The sequence below is a fragment of the Crocuta crocuta genome, unplaced genomic scaffold, assembly GCF_008692635.1.
Source record: "Crocuta crocuta isolate KB4526 unplaced genomic scaffold, BGI_CrCroc_1.0 scaffold20, whole genome shotgun sequence".
Taxonomy (NCBI): Eukaryota; Metazoa; Chordata; class Mammalia; order Carnivora; family Hyaenidae; genus Crocuta; species Crocuta crocuta.
In genome coordinates this window covers 8,164,713-8,183,826 of record NW_027527932.1, presented here as the reverse complement: position 1 = coordinate 8,183,826, position 19,114 = coordinate 8,164,713, and the positions used below count along the sequence as shown (strand labels likewise).

At 47.7% G+C, this 19,114-nt stretch overlaps 1 long non-coding RNA gene across 1 annotated transcript in view; it reads left to right on the top strand.

The window, feature by feature from the left end:
• The window catches only part of LOC144221343 (uncharacterized), a 110,950-nt gene that overhangs the window by 89,524 nt on the left and 2,312 nt on the right, over window positions 1–19,114 (top strand). Inside the window, exon 4 of the long non-coding RNA XR_013332039.1 lies at window positions 4,094–4,184. This is a non-coding gene — a long non-coding RNA (uncharacterized LOC144221343). The remainder of the gene's footprint in view (window positions 1–4,093; window positions 4,185–19,114) is intronic.

Below are 19,114 nucleotides of genomic sequence, written 5' to 3'. Positions count from 1 at the left end.
ATTGACTCCTGGTTTAGGCGCAGTGCTGCCCACCAGGAGTCCCGCAGGTGATGGCAAAGGTGGGAAGGGGAGCAGGGGCGCTTGCCTTCATGCTGTGTCACGGTGGGAGTCCCTGGGCCCCCAGTACTGTGCTCGGAGTTTCACAGGCTCCATGCTTTCAGCTTGCTTTNTCACTGCAATGTTCCAGCACACACTTCGATGTAATTTCCACTGTCCTATTAGGTTAGCTACTATTCATTCCTCTGCTTTGTGTCTCTGTTGCCCTTTTTTGGCCATTTCTATTCTTTTACTCTCATTTTAACAAGATTTGGGGACTGAGAGGAGATAAAAGAAATCACGCTACCATTTTGAACCAGAAGTAACTTTGAGGATTCCCCCCCGCCACTTTCTCTATATGTATTTTACATTATTCTAATTATAGCAACTGCCCTAACTATATTCTCCATATAATGCGCCCATGTTTAGAAAACAGTGCTCGGAAAATGCGAAATCCTGTAACACATCAGCATGATACGGTGAAGAATTTATGCACCGATACTAATTATAAGTTATTTAATTAACATGACTTATGCTTTATAAGGATCAGTTGAAACGGATTTGTCAGCCGTGCCAGACTTGTTTGCAGAGCTGTCCTGATTGTAGCCTGTGAGACACAGTTTCTTGCTCTGCAGATGTACTCGGGAAGACAGTGTAAAAGCAGAGTTCTGAGTTAATTAATAGTGCTTGTGACAGGGATTCAATTCTATGCTATTTATATAGAAGATGTGTTCTTCTGATTCTGTACAAATGAGGAGGATATGATATCCATATAGGACACAGTTCTTTTTAATCCGATACGCTCCTTTACATCTCTGCTGATCTGCCTTGCTTTATCTCTTGCCTGTTTTAACTTCTTATTCTGGGGAGAGGATCCCTGGCTATTTAACAAGAGCGTCAATCTAGAGAAGATGATAACGGAAGCATTCGGCTCAAAAAAGGGAGACGGGGTTCCCAAGCAACATCTTCTTGGCCACCCTGTGTAATAACTAGGCTTGGTCTCTACTCTGTGTATATCGGCAGAACCTTCAGTAGGTGAATTGGACCAGATGAGATTCTTAACGCCCTTCTCATGGCAGAATCTGCTGTGAGACCCTCAGCTTGCCTGCACCAAGCACAGTGGACCATTGCTCAGATCCGTTCTTGGGTCGTACTGTCCACCAAAAGCGTTTGATTCCCCAGAGCCAAACAGATCTGCTAGACTCACTGTATGTAAAGATTGGGATTCCACGTTACCCCGCACCCCTAACCTTTTTCCTTATCTTTGTTTGGAGCCTTACAGTCCCAGAAATGCCATCGTAGGCTGCACCCTAGCGACGTGTGTAAAGGCAGGCAAAGGCAAGGCGGAGGAAACACCTTAAACTTGCCCGGTGCATCTTAAGATGTGCCAGAGGGTAGGAGAATCGCCTTTTTTTTTTTTTTTTTAAATCACCAATTCCATACTTAAACAGAACTAAAATTCGCAAAGCACGTGTTTGTAAAACTTTGCCACTGGCTTTACCCCCATCTGTGATAGAATGGTCACATAAAATATAGAATGAATGGAGACCACGTAGGAAATGCCAAATGTGAAATCACTGAATCTTGCCCTTCTAAGTCAGTTACATAGAAACTGGGGAATCTAAGAAGAAAAAAGTGATTCATTCCTTTTAAGTTTTGTAGACTGTGAACTCAGCTCTGCCCCAAATCCTCTTTCTTTGATGCTAATTTTTTTTAAATTTCTTGTTAAAATAAGTTGAAAGCACTTCAGTCTGGAGTAGGAAATCATTGAAATCTGTAATTGTTCCATTTGAATTATATATGAAATTTTTCCTTGAAAACACTTTTTGAGAAACAATTTCAAAGAACACTATGAATGTATGAAATTAGCTATTAGGGTCCATTTGCCTTTCCATATAAATTTTTTTAGTTTAGTTTATTACTTTTGAGAGAGAGGGAGGGGCAGAGAGAAGGAGAGACAGAATCCCAAGCAGGCGCTGTCAGCACAGAGCCCAGCATGGGGCTCAAACTCACACACCAGGAGATCATGGCCTGAGCCAAGATGAAGAGTCGGATGCTTAACCAAGCCACCCAAAGGCCCCTCATTTCCATGTAAATTTTAAAAGAACCTTCTGTGTGTTTGTATATAATTGATGGGAAGTTTTGCCTGATACTCTTCATGCCTTTCACTGAGTTTCATTTCATCTACTTGCTTCTACTGCCCTCTTCTTTGTCGTCTATATTGTCTAACATGATTGTCTACTTGGGAAACACCAAGAGGTCTACCAAAAATTAAAAAAAAAAGAAGAAGAAGAAGACGACGACCAAACTAGAATTAAGAAACAGATTCAGCAAGGTTTCAGGGTACATGATCAACACACAGGCGTCAACTGTATTTCTGTATACTAGTAATGAGCACATGGAAACTAAAATGAAAAATACACTAGTGTTTACAATGGCTAAAAAAAATGAAATGGTTAAAGATAAATCTAACAAAATATGTATAGGACTTATACGCTGAAAACGATAAAACGCTGACAAAGAAATCTGGGAAGATCTAAATAATTGAAGTGACATATCATGTTAATAAACTGGAAGACTCAAGTCTAGTAAAGGTACCAATTGTCCTCAAATCGCTAAGCAGGTTTAAGGCAATGCCTCTTAGAATCCCAGAAAGATTTTGTTGTTGTTGTTGATAGTTTTCATTTTCCTACATTTGTTTTAACAAGAACATCTAGAATTTCCATGTGTTTTGAAAATGATGGCTTGACCAAGGAAATGATTGGCCAGCGCCACCAAGTGCTTTTAGTACTTTCCGTTAGAAATAGCACCGTTACTGTAAAATTTGAGCCCATACCCCCATATGCCTGGCCCCAGGCTGAGCGCCTTCCATCCTTCATGTCATCTCAAATTCACAGCCACCCTGGGAGGAAGGTGGTGTTGTCGCCATTTAACAGGTGGAAAAGTCGAAGCACGTGAAGGGGGTTGGACTTACTTGCCCAAGGTCACAGGACTAGAGCATCGGGAAGCAGGATTGAAACATAGACTAGCTTGAGTCCAGAGTCCGCCCTGCATTCAGGGGTCCTGCTCTCTTCCTCGCTTCCAGCAAGGGACTCACACCAACTTCTTCCTCCGCGAATCCTACTTTCTGAAAATCACCGTAACCCTTATGTCATTTTGCTGCCTAGTTCCCGGCAAGGCCATATTTTGAATATTCCCAGTGGACCATAACCTTCCAGTTCTGGCTAGAGAGTTGGACCCAAAGATTATATTAAATTGTCTAGCTGTAAGGCAACATTTAATAGATACTTTATAGAGTAACTTTTTTTGGTGTTGTGGGGGAAGGGGGTTCATCTGAAAGTGGGGAGGGGCGAGTGGGTTCATCCAAGAGAGCCTTGCCCATCTGTCAGAGAAGGATGACTATAGCAGTGATGTTATTTGCCCCACCCATGGGAGAACTGGATTCTGGAATGACACGTTACTTTTTGTAGGTGTCAGGAAGTAGGCCACTTTATAGTATTTATCATAATATTTGAAAAAGCTGACATTGAAAAGGGAGAAGTTGAACATTGAGTAGTTCTTCGTCCAAAGACTAGAAATGGATTACTGAGATTTTTTTTTCTGAGATAGACAGTAGCTTTTTTTTATACAACTTCTTTTTTCCTGTNTATATATATATATATATATATATATATGTTTCATTTACTGAAATACTTTTCTAGACATACTTGTAAACACAGAAGGCTCTAACCTCCTTGGGTTCCAGAAACAGTAATTGGAGAGATCAAGAGAGCCTTGGTAAGTAAAATAGGTGAACATTTAAAAGCCTCCATCTATCTTTAAAGCTATTAAACCAAAAAGAAAAATCCAATGCTTTCCTTCTAGAAATCGATACAGAGAAAAGAATATCACAAAGGAGTTAGATTCCATCTAAGCTAATGGAGGGGGAAATTACATGAATCAAAACATTCATTTTGGAGATGTAGGCACTTTATCCAGTGGCTCCTGGTGAGGTCTCTCAGTTCAGAGCTCGTGGCCCATCTGTTGCAGGATGTAATGATTCCCTTTCTAAACCCAGGTCGTGGATGAATGTTTTCCTAAAGCATTTGGGAGGACACGATCTCACAAGATGACGCGTCAGACGCAAATGTGATGCTGCTGCTAGCCAGGTGTGTCGTTTTTAACCACCCCACTCTTGATCGCATTAGAAGCTGCCTCTGACCTTCAGGTATCAACCACCTGTCATCATTCCTTAGCCCAGTAAATGGCTCCCACGTGGCAACTTCCTTGGTCAGCCCATGAACTCATGGGGCAGTTTCAGAAGCTGTGCACTGCTTAAAGGATCCCACACAGTCTGTACCAGGAAACGTGCTGTGCAAGAAGAATTTCAGAGTCATAAAGGATGTAGGAAATCAACCAGGGTGCCGATCGGAAGCCTACTAGAATGGCGTGGGAAGAAAGGGTGTCGGCCCCCAAGGCACAGCTGAGCCCTGTGGTCATGGTTGACAAGATGCGCTGCTCCCTCTTCTCTCCCCGCTCGCTCAGCCGTCCCTCTTCACTCAGACCATCCCCTTCTTCACTGTTTCTCAGACGACTTCAACAGCTGGTTAGAAGTATTCTTGCACGCTCCTAATACCCCCTATTCGGTTACTCTTGCAGTGCTCAGTAACTTAGGACAGTGTATCTGCAGAAGTTTCTGCTGACTTCACGTTCTGAGGACAGAATGTCTTGTGAGTCCTCACGTTCCTGCCTCTTGCTCTGAGCACCATGAATGAAATCTAGGCAATGAGAGATGTTTCAGAGAAACAGACTTCCTGGAAAGGCACTTGATATTCACCCGCCGTGCTCTCCCGCCCGTTGCAGGAATCCCCTCTAAAATTTCCTGGGCGGATGATACACACGCTTCCTAGGAGAAGAAAGTGGCTCTTCTTACAAAGGAGTTAATTCCCGCTCGGGATGGTTGTAACGGTTCAGAGCTGCTTCCTTCAACCAGTCTGCAAGTTGACTGCTTCTGCAGTCTCTGACGTTCATCTCATGCTGTTTCTCCAGCCCATTGAGGAGAACGGTGGCTAACGTGTCTTGCCCCCTGCACCGTAGTAGGTCCTAGCCTCATCCGCATGGCACGCGTAAGGGACAGGAAGGCCAGGGAGACGGGAAGCCACGTGGTAGTAAAGGGCGGAGCCGGGGTCGGAACCCCAGAACCTTCTTGAGCCACATGCGCCCCCTGTTGTGGACTCTGTCCCCCAGGATCACACACGCCTGCTCCGGGCCCTTTCTTTCCTCGTTGTTTACTCACCCTATTTGGTCCTCTGTCATCTGTTGCCTTTCCCGCGTCTCACCATTGGAATGGTTTTGAGTTCGTCTTCTCTCCCTTTTGGTCTTTGGCTCTGCGGCTGTGCTATTCTTCCTAGAACCTAGCCATCACATCTCCCCACCTTTGCTCTGAAGTGTGCCGTCTGCTTGCTGGAATGTTGTGAACGCCACACTGATGACATTATCTCCAGCACCCGGAACAGCAGCTGGCGCGCGGTAGGCGCTCGGTATTTGTCAAATGATCGACTTCCCTGCCTTAGGTATTATATACACTGTGTATTCCGAGCTCTTTCTCCCTGGGGTCTCTGATTTCCCATTGGTACACTTTAAATTCACGGAAGCTATAGGCTCTTCCTCTGTCTCATAAGACATAAACTTGTAATTCATCAGATGTTTTGCTTTTGGCCGAACAAGCAGCAAATGGAGAGCTATCGCTTCCTGCCCCACTTTTAGGTTTTGCTTCCGTGGTGGTTTATAATCTGTGCTAGGAGGTAGCTGCTCAATCCCTGGGGTCCAGAACCTTCCCACAGCGACATCACCGGTGTTCTGTCTACCTTTCAGCGCCGGCCACGCAGTCTCTGCCCCGTGCCCACCCACGGGCTCCAAGGAGGGGGTTCGTATCATACCACCTTGACCCACAGCAGCGCTCCGGCCCCCCCTTCCCCACCATTCCTTTTCATTCAGGAAGGTCTCCTCCAGTGTCACAGGCTACTTAGAGACGTCCCATGCAACCTTCTGACACCTCTAAGCCATGACTCCCCACCTGTGTTAAAGTTCATGCTTCTTGTGTTTATCTCCCTGTTCGCAGTACTTTTGTGTCAAGTCTCTCTCTCCCCTGCATCGTGCACATGTCTCTCTCTCCACCATATCGTTCCTGTTACATACACATGTGCTGTGATTTCTGTTGCCTTAAAGAGAAAAACCCCTCACTTGACCCTGCTGACCCTCTGGCTGTCACCTCCTGGAACAAGTTGCCAGCCCTCCGTGTCTCCCTTCTGTCTTCCATTCCCTCCTACACCCCCCGCCAGACACTTTGCCAAGCTCTGCTCTACTGAAGTCGGCAGTAATTTCCACCTTGCTAAATACACGTTTTGTTTTTCTGTTTAGCGGCTCTATGTAGCAGCCTACGCATGTTGTTTCTTTCTCTTAATGTATCGCCACGTAGGAGAGCTCTGTACTATTGTTCATTTTGTTCACTACCTGGCATATAGTAGTTGCTCAGGAAACATCTTCTGAATGAACTGGGACGCCCCGGGCGCTTCCCGCATTCTAGACCTTCTAATCTGTATAAACTTACTTGAACACGTCCCTTTTTTTTTTTTTTTAAGTGTTCATTTATTTTTTAGAGAGATAGAGAGCACCCGAGCAGGGGAGAGAGCCACAGCGAGAGAGGGAGTCACAGAATCAGAAACAGGCTTCAGGCTCTGAGCTGTCAGCACAGAGCCTGATGTGGGGCTTGAACCCACAAACTGTGAGATCATGACCTGAGCCAAAGTCCGACGATTAACCGACTGAGCCACCCAGGCGCCCCGAACCCATCCCTTTAGGGACCTGTTCCCTTGAGGGCAGGGAGATCATAGCTGTCTTTGTCATATTCAGTGGGTTCCGTGACCCAAGGGTTCATGCCCAGGGGTGGGCTCAGGCTTCGTCCAGACAGAATGTGGTTTTTATCTCATCAGGTGATGACTAGATTGTCATTTTTCTGTTGTTAGGAAGATGCTGTAATTCCCTTAGCAAGATATTAGAGTAATTATTTCCCACAGAGGGTGTAGTGCAATTTTGAGATGCTCTTGGAGAATCTCACCAACAGAGCTTTTGTATTGTCTGCACCACAAGTGGGATTTATTGGGCCTGTTTTTCATATTTTATGAATGCCTTCTCACAGAGTTTTTGGGCCACCTTCCTGCCTCGGAACGCACTCCCCTTCCCTGGTTTATCCTCTGCCACAGCCGGTACCACAAACTGCACTGTCTCCCAGGTTCTGCCCCCACAGCAGGAAGGAGGTTCTGTTAGGAAAGCAGCCTCAGGCCTGGCACCGTCTGGGTTGGGGGTGGTGAGGAGGGTGCCCGCTCTGTTCTGTCCCCCCTTCCTTCCTGGCTCGCATCCAGATCCGGCCCCTCGTCGCTCCCTGCAGACACAGATGTTTCCCTGGCTGTGCAGAGCCAGGCACGGGTTTAGAAAACAGACCTGAGGTCGACAGGAAGCTCCTCGAACTGACCAGCTTCACGCGAGTCCCTTAAACTTCCGAGCCTCAGTTTTTTCATCTGCTAAGTGGGACACATGATAAATGTGAGGCTGAAGCTGATAAACGTAGGGCATCCATCCCATCTGGCGTGCGGTTTGGCAGAGGAAAGGTACCCCCACAAATGGTTGCTACTGTTTTTCTCTTTTAAGACCTAAGGATTGTGGCTAAAATCAAAAGCTTGAGAGATTGTGAAGCACTAAACATCCATAGCCACCTTTTGGCCCAAGCAAAATAATTCTTTCCTGTTTAAAAAAAACAAAAACAAAAACAATGGAAACCTCCATTTTTCGCTAAAACACAACAACAAAAAGTTGCTAGAGACTGAGGAAAAAAATATTTCAAAAAGCCCCTCCCTTTTTTTCACTTTGAATGAGTCATTTTTCTTTAGTAAACAGAAGCTTAAAATTAATCAAGATAAAGGCAGATAGCATCATTTTAAAGTGAAGGCATGAAGGAGGTAGTGAAAAAGAACCTTGTATGTGAGTGGATATGGAAGGCAGAGTTTTTAGAGCTCATGAAAGATGCATTATGTTCATCCAGCAATGTCAGTAGTTTTTTTTTTTTAATAAGATTACTTGTCCTGTAGATTTGAGATGACTGTAACCGGCAGAGACCTTCTTAAGTGAGCAGCATTTTGTCTGTGTGTGTTTGTTTGGGCAACAGGGCATGGGGAAGCTGCAAAGCCTTTTGGGTAGTTATAGCTTCCCTGCTTTAACACGGGGGCAAAGACAGCCCCTGAACTGGACTCGTGTCAGACAAGGGTCCCTGCATGACATCTCTGAACTCTGCCGTCACCAGCATGAGGTGCTGGGCTGGATGGATGAGAGCTGGGCAGCCCACCCTCAGTGTGCGTGGGTGGGAGAGGAGAGGGCTATACTACCTCTTTTTTTTTTTTAATTTTTTTAATGTTTTATTTATTTCTGAGATTGAGGGAGACAGCATGAGCAAGGGAGGGTCAGAGAGAGAGGAAGAGACAGAATCGGAAGACAGGCTCCAGGCTCTGAGCTAGCTGTCAGCACAGAGCCCGACACAGGGCTCGAACTCCTGAACCGTGAGACCACGACCTGAGCTGAAATTGGACGCTTCGCCGACTGAGCCACCCAGGCGCCCCACTGCCTCTTGACTATAAGGACCAGAGGGACGTGCCAGGGAAGAAAGGACCAGATGCAGACAGGTCAGAAAAGGCTTCTCAAGGGCCTAGGGGACCCTTTCTCCAGCTTCGAGGCTCTGGTCAAGTCCGGCAGAGGAGGGCTGGGGGCCTCCAGGGTGGGGAGCAGAAACTGAAGTGGGCATCAGAGGGCGTGGCCAGGAAGAGGGGGTCCTGGCGTCAGGGGAGGGTGGACAGGTGGGAGAGGGCTGTGGCCACACACCCAGTGCCTCCCTCCAGAACCTCCAGACTAAGCTGCCTCGCAGAGCCAACAGTTTGGCCCTGTGCCTGTTGCTTTCTTTGGTGCTGGAATGGGCCCGGGCGAGTCGAATGAACTTATGAGTCATTCCTGAGCCTCTTATCACTTGGACCCAAAAATATTACTTTGCATGCAAATCGTGGCGAAGCCTTACCTTGTGGCATTCTAGGTTTGGAAACGATTTGTGTGAGATGTGTGAAATGCTCAAGGTTAAAATATGTGCTGCAAAAACAGGTGTCTAGCCACTTACGTATCTTATTTTGAAAATTATTTTTTGTCCCACGGTTCAGTCTGAATCCTTAAAAATGAGAACATACTGTAATCTTTCTTGAGTACGTTTGAGGCAAAGAACTCATTCTAACAACTGCTGTACTAAGAGCTATTCGAGAAATTGAAAATAATGCTAGGTGTTCCTTGGCCAGTGAGATCAGCAGCGTTTTGTTTGTTTTTAAGTGAACCTACTGGCTCTTCTTTAAAATTCTACCTTGCATTGATTTCCCTTTGCACTGTATTTGTGCCCTACGCACAATTCAGTGCTAATGTGTCCATGAAGTTGTGAAAGAGCAATTTCTATGCCATCGTGGGCTATTGGACCATACTCGCCAATCAAAAGGAGGCACTCTGGGGTGCCTGGGGGGCTCATCGGTTGAGCATCCAACTTCGGCTCAGGTCATGATCCCACAGGTCATGAGTTCGAGCCCTGCATCAGGCTGACAGCTCAGAGCCTGGAGCCTGCTAGGGACTCTGTGTCTCCCTCTGTCTCAGCCCCTCTGATGCTTATGCTCTGTCTCTGTCTCAAAAAAATTTTTTCTTAAATATTAATTAAAAAAGGAGGCGCTTTGAGTGTGATTCCAAATTTATAAACAATTCCTTCCAAGTTTCACTTCCCAAACTTTATTCCTGACGTCTTCATTGAGTCTCTGCAATATAAATTGATGGGCTAGATATTCCATGGAGTGTTTAGCATTTGAGTTCAACTCAGTGCCTACTGTGTGCAAGGCTGGCAGCTTTCCTGGAAATGGCAACAAAAAGCGTGAGATGCCTGCTCTCTGATGCCCTGTGTAGGAAGACAGAATGAAATCACGGTCTTATGTTGCTGGTTGTTCTTTATAATAGAGCTGTCCGTATTTTCATCCAAGTTCAGTTAATGCTGATAGATCTGCAGTCAGTGGTATCAAGAAAGAAAATTAAATTAATGGAACCCAATTTGTAAACACTTCATCTTCTCCACTTGTGCATTTAAGGTGTTAGCAAATAGCATGGTGATTTGATTTAACAAAAAGTAAGGAGATTTCTATTCCTTCTCTCCCTTCTGGGGGGAGCTGGCAGAAAACAGCAAAGAGCCAAAAGAGTAGGTTTTTAGGATCTAAAATATAATGGGTGTGGATTCCTTAGCCATATTCCTCAAATACAAAACATTCAAAGCTACATCATTAAGAGCTCCGGAGTGACCGAGTGACACGGTGACGTCTGCCAACGGGTACTATACAGACCTGGGTGTAGAGCCTACAGCCACTCAGTACTGAATACCTTAGACGATTTGGACATCAGTTTTCTCATCGGTAACATGGGGGTAGCACTTGCTTTAGAGATATTGGCCGGTTGGAATGTAAACACCTATAAGAGGCATTATACAGTCCTCGGGACATTATATATGCTGTAGAAGAAATGGTCATTATGAACAGGTTAATTTTCAAACGTGATACAAAAGAATTTACCTGATCCATTTACAGCGAACGTGGCCCACTATCCATAAGAAATGCTCCTTTACTTTTTCACCCTTCAAGTTGAAAAGGTTTCACAGTTCTAACACATGTTAATGTTTATTCCAGAGTAAATCTCCTTTGCCCCAAGGCCGATCACCAGAAATTTAAAATATTTTCAGAAATAAAGTTTCGATCTTACTGCCGCACTGAATTTTTGCTATCAAATGTATGTGCTGCCATTGCCGTAGAGTGCAGATCGACAGAGCTCAAGGGAAAAGCAATATGCAAAGTGCAGATGGTTAAAATCGATGTTGGTGGGACAATTTAGCTGCAGGGTCCCCAAATCCACTCAGCCCTGGATTCTGGGCAGGGCCATCAGGGGCCACTCACAAGTACTTACCCTCTTGCTTACACAGGGGGACCAGACAGCCTGGGGGGGGTGGAGGGGAGTGGTAATTGCGAGGATAAGGCAGCCTTCTCACAGTGTCTCCATGCATAACACACACCGCTTTTAGAGTTCCTGATCTTTGAGATCGGGCAGAGGGGCTCTCGGTCTGCCTAACTACAGGAATCAGCTAACACTGAGACCCACGTTACCAAACAAGTCTTCTAAAGCCTGTGATTTGGGCATACAGTCTTTTTTTTTTTATTTTTAAAAAAATTTTTTAATGTTTATTTTTTATTGAGAGAGCAGAGTATGAGCATGGGAGGGGCAGAGAGAGAGGGAGACACAGAATCCAAAGCAGGCTCCAGGCTCCGAGCTGTCAGCAGAGAGCCCGACGCAGGGCTCAGAGTCACAGACCACGAGATCATGACCTGAGCTAAAGTTGGACGCTTAACCGACTGAGCCACCCGGGCACCCTGAGCGTGCTAGTCTTCAGAAAAGGATTGTAGTCCCTTGAACTTGACTTTCATTTAGAATTTGGCCATGGCCTCCCACATTCTCACAGCTGAACATGAAGCCGCGTGAAACTCTAGGAGAGGATAAAAAGTGGGCTGCAGGTGGGATCCTTTTATGTTTGTTTAGACAAGGCAAGGAATCTTTCGGGTTTCATTACAAATTCTAGTGGCCCTGCTTTATAATTACTTACAGTTATTTTCATTCAGCAAGCCATTGTATTGCCAAATGATTTCTTGGCAGTGGCTACAGGCAGCCTTGATTTCTGTAATCTCAGGTGAAAGGCAGGGCCCCCCCCACAATGGAACAAGTCGGTGTCCCTCTTTTAACAACATTTTCTTTCCCTTTGGCCAAGAAAGAACGTAGGACCAGAAGTGTGATTTTTTCCCCCTCTGATTCTCTGTTTCATTTTAATTGTCTTAAACAGGAGAAAGACATTTTAAAAGAGGCCCGGGGCACCTGGGTGGCTTAGTCGGTTAAGCGTCCGACTTTCGCTCAGGTCATGATCTCGCGGTTCGTGGGTTTGAGCCCCGTGTCGGGCTCTGTGCTGACTGCCAGCTCAGAGCCTGGAGCCTGTTTCAGTCTGTGACTCCCTCTCTCTCTGACCCTCCCCTGCTCATGCTGTCTCTCTCTCTCTCTCTCTCTCTCTCCTAGAAATAAATAAAACATTAAATTTTTAAAAAGAGGCCCGCAGCATTTTTTAATAACGGATTGACCTCAAAATGAAAACGAAGCATTTTCTAAATGACCTTGGAGAGTGACATTAAAGAATCCATCGTGGATTGAGATTGGACCTACTGTTTTTACTCCTCCCAATTTTAGGTTTGATTTCATTTTTAATAATGGCTCTATTATTTACTCTAGCCTGGTTCACTCACATAACTGTTTGCTTTGAAATTTGAAACCACATATTTTCTCTGTAACTCAAATAAAAACGGGGTCATGCGAATGGCCTTTCAGACAGAAACTGCATAGTCAATCCACTTTGACAGAAATTGTGCGCATGCGCACACATGCACACACACACACACACACACACACACAATCACTGGAGAGTAATGGAATCATTTTCAGACAAAAGATCATTCAGTTACCGTAAAGCTTGAGATCGAATGACGGCGATTATCAGCGCCAAGTTGTGGCCACTCGGGACGAAATTTAAGAACCACTTACATTTACTGAACAAACTTGGAGCTGAGGTCCATGCTGAGCACGTTTAGTGTGCTACCTCACAGAATTCCCACATCAGCGCCATGAAGTGTAGTGATCGTTATCCATAAGCGAGGAAACTGAGGTACGCCGAGCTTGAGTAACTTCCCAGGGTTGCAGACCTTTGAGGGCTGTTGACCTTGACCCTTGGACCTGGGCTCTGAACTGACGAGGGGCAGAGAGTCAACAGGTAAACAGAAAACCTGAGGGATACTGTGTAGATGGAGGCCTTTTGCTTTCTGGCCTGGATTCCTGAGGGGTAAACAGGAAGTGAGTGTGCTCTTTTTTCTGTGCCCGAGGAGTTCACCCTGCCCAAGTTCTCCTTTCCATCCCTGGGATGAAATCTCAGATGGGACCCGTAGCCTCTTCAGTTAGTCTTAAATAATTGAAAGCTCTCAGATCAGTTTCAGGAGTGAAAGAGGCCAGTCCACCGTTCTGTCTCCACCAAAACTTCAGCCTCTCCTCCGGTTTAAATTAGTTTCTCCCTCTTCCAGTTCTGGCCTGTGTTGGCTCAGAAGAGAAGGGGAGGAGGGCTTATCGTGGGGGAGGGGACTCAACAAACATGTGCATCCCCCCCCGCCCTTCTTGCTCCAGCTCCTTTCCCTGTCACAAGCAGGCGTCACTTCTGAGCCGAGCAGGTCCCGGGAGATGTGTGAATGTGCAGGCCAGGCAGAGCGCTAAGGGGAAGATGACAAGGTCCCTGTCCTAGGCTCTGACACCTGTCATCTGGTGTGGTCCCCTGGGTGTGGGGGATTTCAGGGCTGCCTTTCTTTGGGAGCTTTTGGGCTCCCTGGGACAGCCACACCCCTCCCACCGCTAGGGGGTGCTCACACCGTTCCACTCAGTGCAGGGCTGTGGGCTTCCTTTGGGGGGTGAATCTTTGGGAGGGAATTCCAATTACCATCACCCCAGACCACCTTTTCCCAAACACCTGTGCGCACCTAGGAAACCGCCACCGTGGAAACGCAGCTTCATGTCACCTGTTGGAGAGGAGGGTGGATATACAGAGCCACTGGCCTACATCACAGCTCTGAGCAGAGAGCCTGAGACCGCCCGGGGTGCTGCTTTCCCACCGGACTTCACGAGGAAACACTGTGGGTAGCAAGGGGCCCCCCTTCCCGCCAGCCTGGCCCAGCTCCCAGCGCCACCTGGAGGATGTTTCCATAACACAGCGCACCCTGGGTGTCAGATTCGTTTTCACACGTGGATCCAAAGACAGGCACAAGTTTTGCGCCGCCCCACCTGTGCGCCGCGGCCTGTTATACGAGGGCCAGTGAGCTGGACATCACCGCTTAGTCCGTAGCCATGAAGTCGCTAGAAGCGAAGGGCTGGCCAGCATCTCTGCCCTCAATCCAGCATCGTTTCTCTCCCGCAGAACGGATGCGCCCCAAGAGACAGGGCTCAAAGGGGGTGCCTCAAAAGTGGGGTAGTGGTTTACCCCACGTGTGGAAAATTAAAACAAAGGAATGGGAACCTAGGGCAAGGATTTGTTATTAAATAATCTCTGAAGGCCTCCTCCAGCCATCCGGGAAAGTGAGCTGAAAAATGACTCGGATACTGGAATCAAAAGTCAGAACGTTGCCTGGAAAAGCCCCTGGTTGTCAGGAACGTGCGAGGTGATGGTGTGGCTGGCAGGCAGACGGCTTCCCCGACGGCCCGGAGCTGACGTCGCCGGCAACACCGAGGCCAAAAAGGAAAAGATTGGGCCGTCAGAGATGCGAGGCATTCACGGGCCGTGAGAAAGAACCGGGCACGTCCCTGGGTAACTGAGAAAGTGCAGGTCCAGAAAGAGCGGCGGTTTGGACTTCCTGCTTCCTGATGGTGGGCCCTCCGATTTCTTCGTTTCTGTTCAGTTTGTAGTGTGCAAGTTCGGCCTTTTTTGGAAGCCTGCTTTTGTAACGTCCCCCGTCACTTTCCCACCTTTGATACCCTCCTTTGCTTTTGCGATTTTTTGCGAGTTATTCTCCCAGCACGGAAGAAATGGATATGAATGAGTATGCGCTGGACGGGAGCGTGTTGAAGCCGCGGCGTGTTAATGAAAATGGGCACATTCATGTCTTCCAAGTGGAATGGCGTTGCTCCCTTGAACCCACAGAGCGAAGCGTTCTTTATGGATGCGTTTTGCCTCGATAAAATACTTTTCTGGGATAACCACGATGTTAACTGTGCGTGATGTGTTTGAAGGATGTGACAAACGTGATATTCTGCTGGTTAGGAAACTTCTGAGGCAGAGGTGAGGACAGATGTGTGAATCCACACAGCTGGTTTGGAGGGACGGACGGCCGTAGTTGGGTTTGGCTCGGGCCTGGGTGCAGAGGAAGGAAGGGGTGGTAGTCAAACTGGGAACCAGAATCACTTTCACACACCCAGTGCATCTCCAGGTTCAGCCCAGTGGACCTTTTCCAGCATCTCTCGATATCACCCACACTTCTCTGTGTTCCCAGAGATCCCTTCCTCATAATTGTTATGGGAATGAAAAGTGTCTGTGCCCTTATTTAACCTTCTCAGGTCCTGTGGCGAGCTGGGTACTATTATTGTGCCCATTTTGGAGATGGGAAGGAAGCCTGAGGCCCAGGAAGGTGCAGCAACCTAGCCTTTGCAGGGCTGAGCCGGGATCCAGACCCAGAGGCGGCTGCTCCAAGCCAAGCCACGGTCCCCCTCCCCCGGACGGTTCGGCCTGGCCTCTCCACGGCCTTTCTGGCTCCTCTCTAATCCCACCCTTTGTCTGTGGTCATGGAGGGGTTCTTAAAAACACGTATCTGATCGTGTCACTGATGTTTCCTTGCCCTTCAGCCTGCTCCTGGTATGTACTCTGCCTGAAATCCAGGGCCCATCTGACCGCCCCCATCCCCGTAGGTCTGTGACCGCCATCTCCCTAGCGCTCCACACCAGCCACCAGCTGCCTTTGAAGTTTCCAGAATGTACCATGAACTCCGTAGACAGCCACTCCGATGGCAGATGCCCCCACCTCCCGTGCCTTCACTCCAGATGGCCACTACCTGTCAGATCTGAACCCCATTCGTCACCAACATTATTCAATTCGTAGTCATCCTTTGCTGTTTGAATCTGGTCTAAATGGTCACGACTTCCTGTTTCTTTACACCTTACACAGAATTATTCCATCACCAGGTACTAACGGAGTGAACACAGTCTACCGTTCAATTCAGTGAGCTCTCAGTATTGTGAGTGCATTTCTCTTAAATTTGTAAAGAATTCGAAGGGTAACACCGTCGCGTGAAACCGGGCATTTTTGCTGCACTAACAAGAGTGTTTGTCTGTCCTTGAGTGGGAAAAACCAAGAATGTAGCTGCGAGGGTGACCCTCCTACCAAGTTGGCGTGTGATGCCTTAAGTCAGTGGCACAAATACTATTACAAATAACTCAGAGAGCAGCATGGCGCGATTTTATACGCGCTGTCAGTGTTTTGTGATGTGTCATGTTAGGAAATGAGAAGTTCGGTTTTCACGAACCCTTATTAACCTCAAAGGTTAACTGCTACTTTTGTTATTTGCTTCCAGAAATGTTTGAACTGAACGCATTTTCAAGCTCCCCAAATTCAACACGTCCGATGTTCATAGAGAAGGTCACATGTGGTGGCTGTAAGCGGAATACGGCTCCCACCTGACGGCCACGTTACCCCCTTTTCTCTCTGCAGTAAAGTACATGGGAAATGGCCAGGCTTTTCCTAGTTAAGAAATTTCTATGGGTGGATCTGGGACTGTGTTCAAGCCCAAGGTCCTGGCTCTAATTCCCATGCTTTCTTCCTATTTAAAATTGAAAGACGAATTCGGCATTAACTATCTCTTTGTTTTTACTTCCCAGAAGCATTTAGCCCACAGCGTTTCATAAATTTAATTTTTTTTTATTTTTTTTAATGTTTTATTTATTTCTAGGAGAGAGAGAGAGAGAGAGAGACAGCGTGAGCAGGGGAGGGTCAGAGAGAGAGGGAGTCACAGACTGAAACAGGCTCCAGGCTCTGAGCTGGCAGTCAGCACAGAGCCCGACGCGGGGCTCGAACCCACGAACCGCGAGATCATGACCTAAGCAAAAATCGGACGCTTAACTGACTAAGCCACCCAGGCGCCCCTCATAAATTGAATTTTTAAATCGAGAGAGTTTATGCAGAGATTTGGATTTGCTGCCTTAACAGTGAACCATGGTCCACGAGGCAGCCCTTAGCCGGAGGGCCCTTCACACAGGCCACAGTCCCCCATTATCAGCCTGACCTCAGAGCCACTGAGGCACATGGTGCCTGGATTGTCGGAACTTCAGCTTTAAGCATTTTTCATATAAACTGCATGTTTTGAAGCTCATTTTCTATCCCTAACCGCCTCCAGGGTTGCAAATGCTCAAAGTCCCAGTGTGTTCAGACACCCCCCCCCCACCCCCAGCATTACTCGTCAGCAGAGGGTCCTGGTCTTTACCCAGCAGCCCCTATGAGCAGACGGCAGATCTGAGGTTAGAGAGATTCAGGCCACTTTGGTTTTTAAGGTTTTGAATTCTCTGGTTGCTATTTCCGTGCCCCCAGAGCCCCAGACTTTAATTCACTTAAGGAACAAGAAAGCTTGGCTGGTTTTCCTCTGTGTCCGAGGCGCCTGGGTTCGGACCTGATGCCGGCTAGTAAGGCAGTGGCCTGCCTTCCCTTTCCCGCTGCCCCTCAAGGGCTGGACCCGCTTCCTAGGCATCGACCTGGCATCTGAGAGAGACAGAGAATCCAGGGCCCCTCCCCACATCTACTTCAAGACTGTGCGTTTCCAGGACACCCCCGCACCCCCCCCAGGGTGCACAGGCACATTAAAGTTTGAGAAAGGCTGCTTCAAGCGGGTGAGAGTCACGCTTTGTGTCTGTGCCCTCCAGCCCTCCCCCCCCAGAGCAGGACCCCTGTCCCCTCCCCACAGATAACGGGACCCCTCTAGCCCTGCTTCTCCAAGCTTCTCCAAGGGGGGAGGGGGTAACCGGCAGAGCCCTGGGCTCATTGCCCCAGCCGGATTGCGCGCCCTGGTTCAGCGGACCATTTTGTGCCTCGGCTCTGCCACGCTTTCTTCTCCAACTCATTTTATATTTTCATGAAACGTTCAAGTGGATATTAAACAGGGCAGCAGGTAGGCAGATCGTTGGTGCGTGGAAGTCTCTCTCTCGCTCGGGCTTCTGTTGCCTCTTCTGAGCCCTGAGTCAGGGACCAAGCAGGACTGTGTAATTACTTTTGCTTATGCAGTTTTATGCGGCTGGGATCTGATTTTCCTTTCCTGGAAGAAGATGAGAACTGGAAGCCTCTCCTGGCCAGCGCCGCTCAGTGCCTGGCCGCACCCGAGGGACCTGTCCCGGCGTCAGAGGAGGGTCACGTGCCACAGTGCTCCCTGAGCCGAGTTCACGCTTGTCCCATTAATGACCTCGCGATGTGGCCCCTGGTTTCCAGGCGTGCCCCTACCATTCGATCTCCTTAAATGCACTTGGTCTGCATCGGAGCAAAGTCTACACTCCGGAACTCTGGGAACACACAGCTCTGTCCTCACCAGGGCGGTTGCAGCATTCCAAAGTAAAAGAACAGAAGTTAGAGGGGCGCCTGGGTGGCTTAGTCGGTTAAGCGTCCGACTTTCGCTTAGGTCATGATCTCGCGGTTCGTGGGTTCGAGCCCCGCGTCGGGCTCTGTGCTGACTGCCAGCTCAGAGCCTGGAGCCTGTTTCAGTCTGTGACTCCCTCTCTCTCTGACCCTCCCCTGCTCACGCTGTCTCTCTCTCTCTCCTAGAAGTAAATAAAACATTAAAAAAATTAAAAAAAAAAAAGAACAGAAGTTAGGGATTATATAAGCATTAAAAGAAGGAGCAACCTCCGCCACCTTCATGATTTTTGAAGTAGGTGCAGTTTGTTGTCTAAAACAGATCCTATAGCACCGCACCTGTTTCTCCGGCGTTGCCTTCTGCTTTCGATTCTTCTGGGAAGATGCTTTTGCTTTCTTCCTCTCCACAGAGTTCAAATTAAAACTCTTAAGCTCAGAACACGGTCATTGGGAAGTATCAGGGTGCTGAAAGTTATTAGGGAGATCGGGGATGACAGAGGAGACGGAGAGGGGAGGGACGGAAACAAAAAGGAAATGAGGTGTGAAGCAGTTACCCTCACTACCTTTCTCACATAACCCTTTCACGCCGGCTTTGTTCTAGTAACTGCTTTGTAAGGTCAGATGGCACGGAGCAGATGGGAGTGCCTGCTGGAGCCATCCTGAGCGCCTGCCTCTGTTTACCCATTTGCTCGCCTTTTCTTCCACGAAGAAGGCAAACAGTGTGAAAGCAAGACAGTGAGCTTTCTGAGGCGTGCGCCCTGGTCT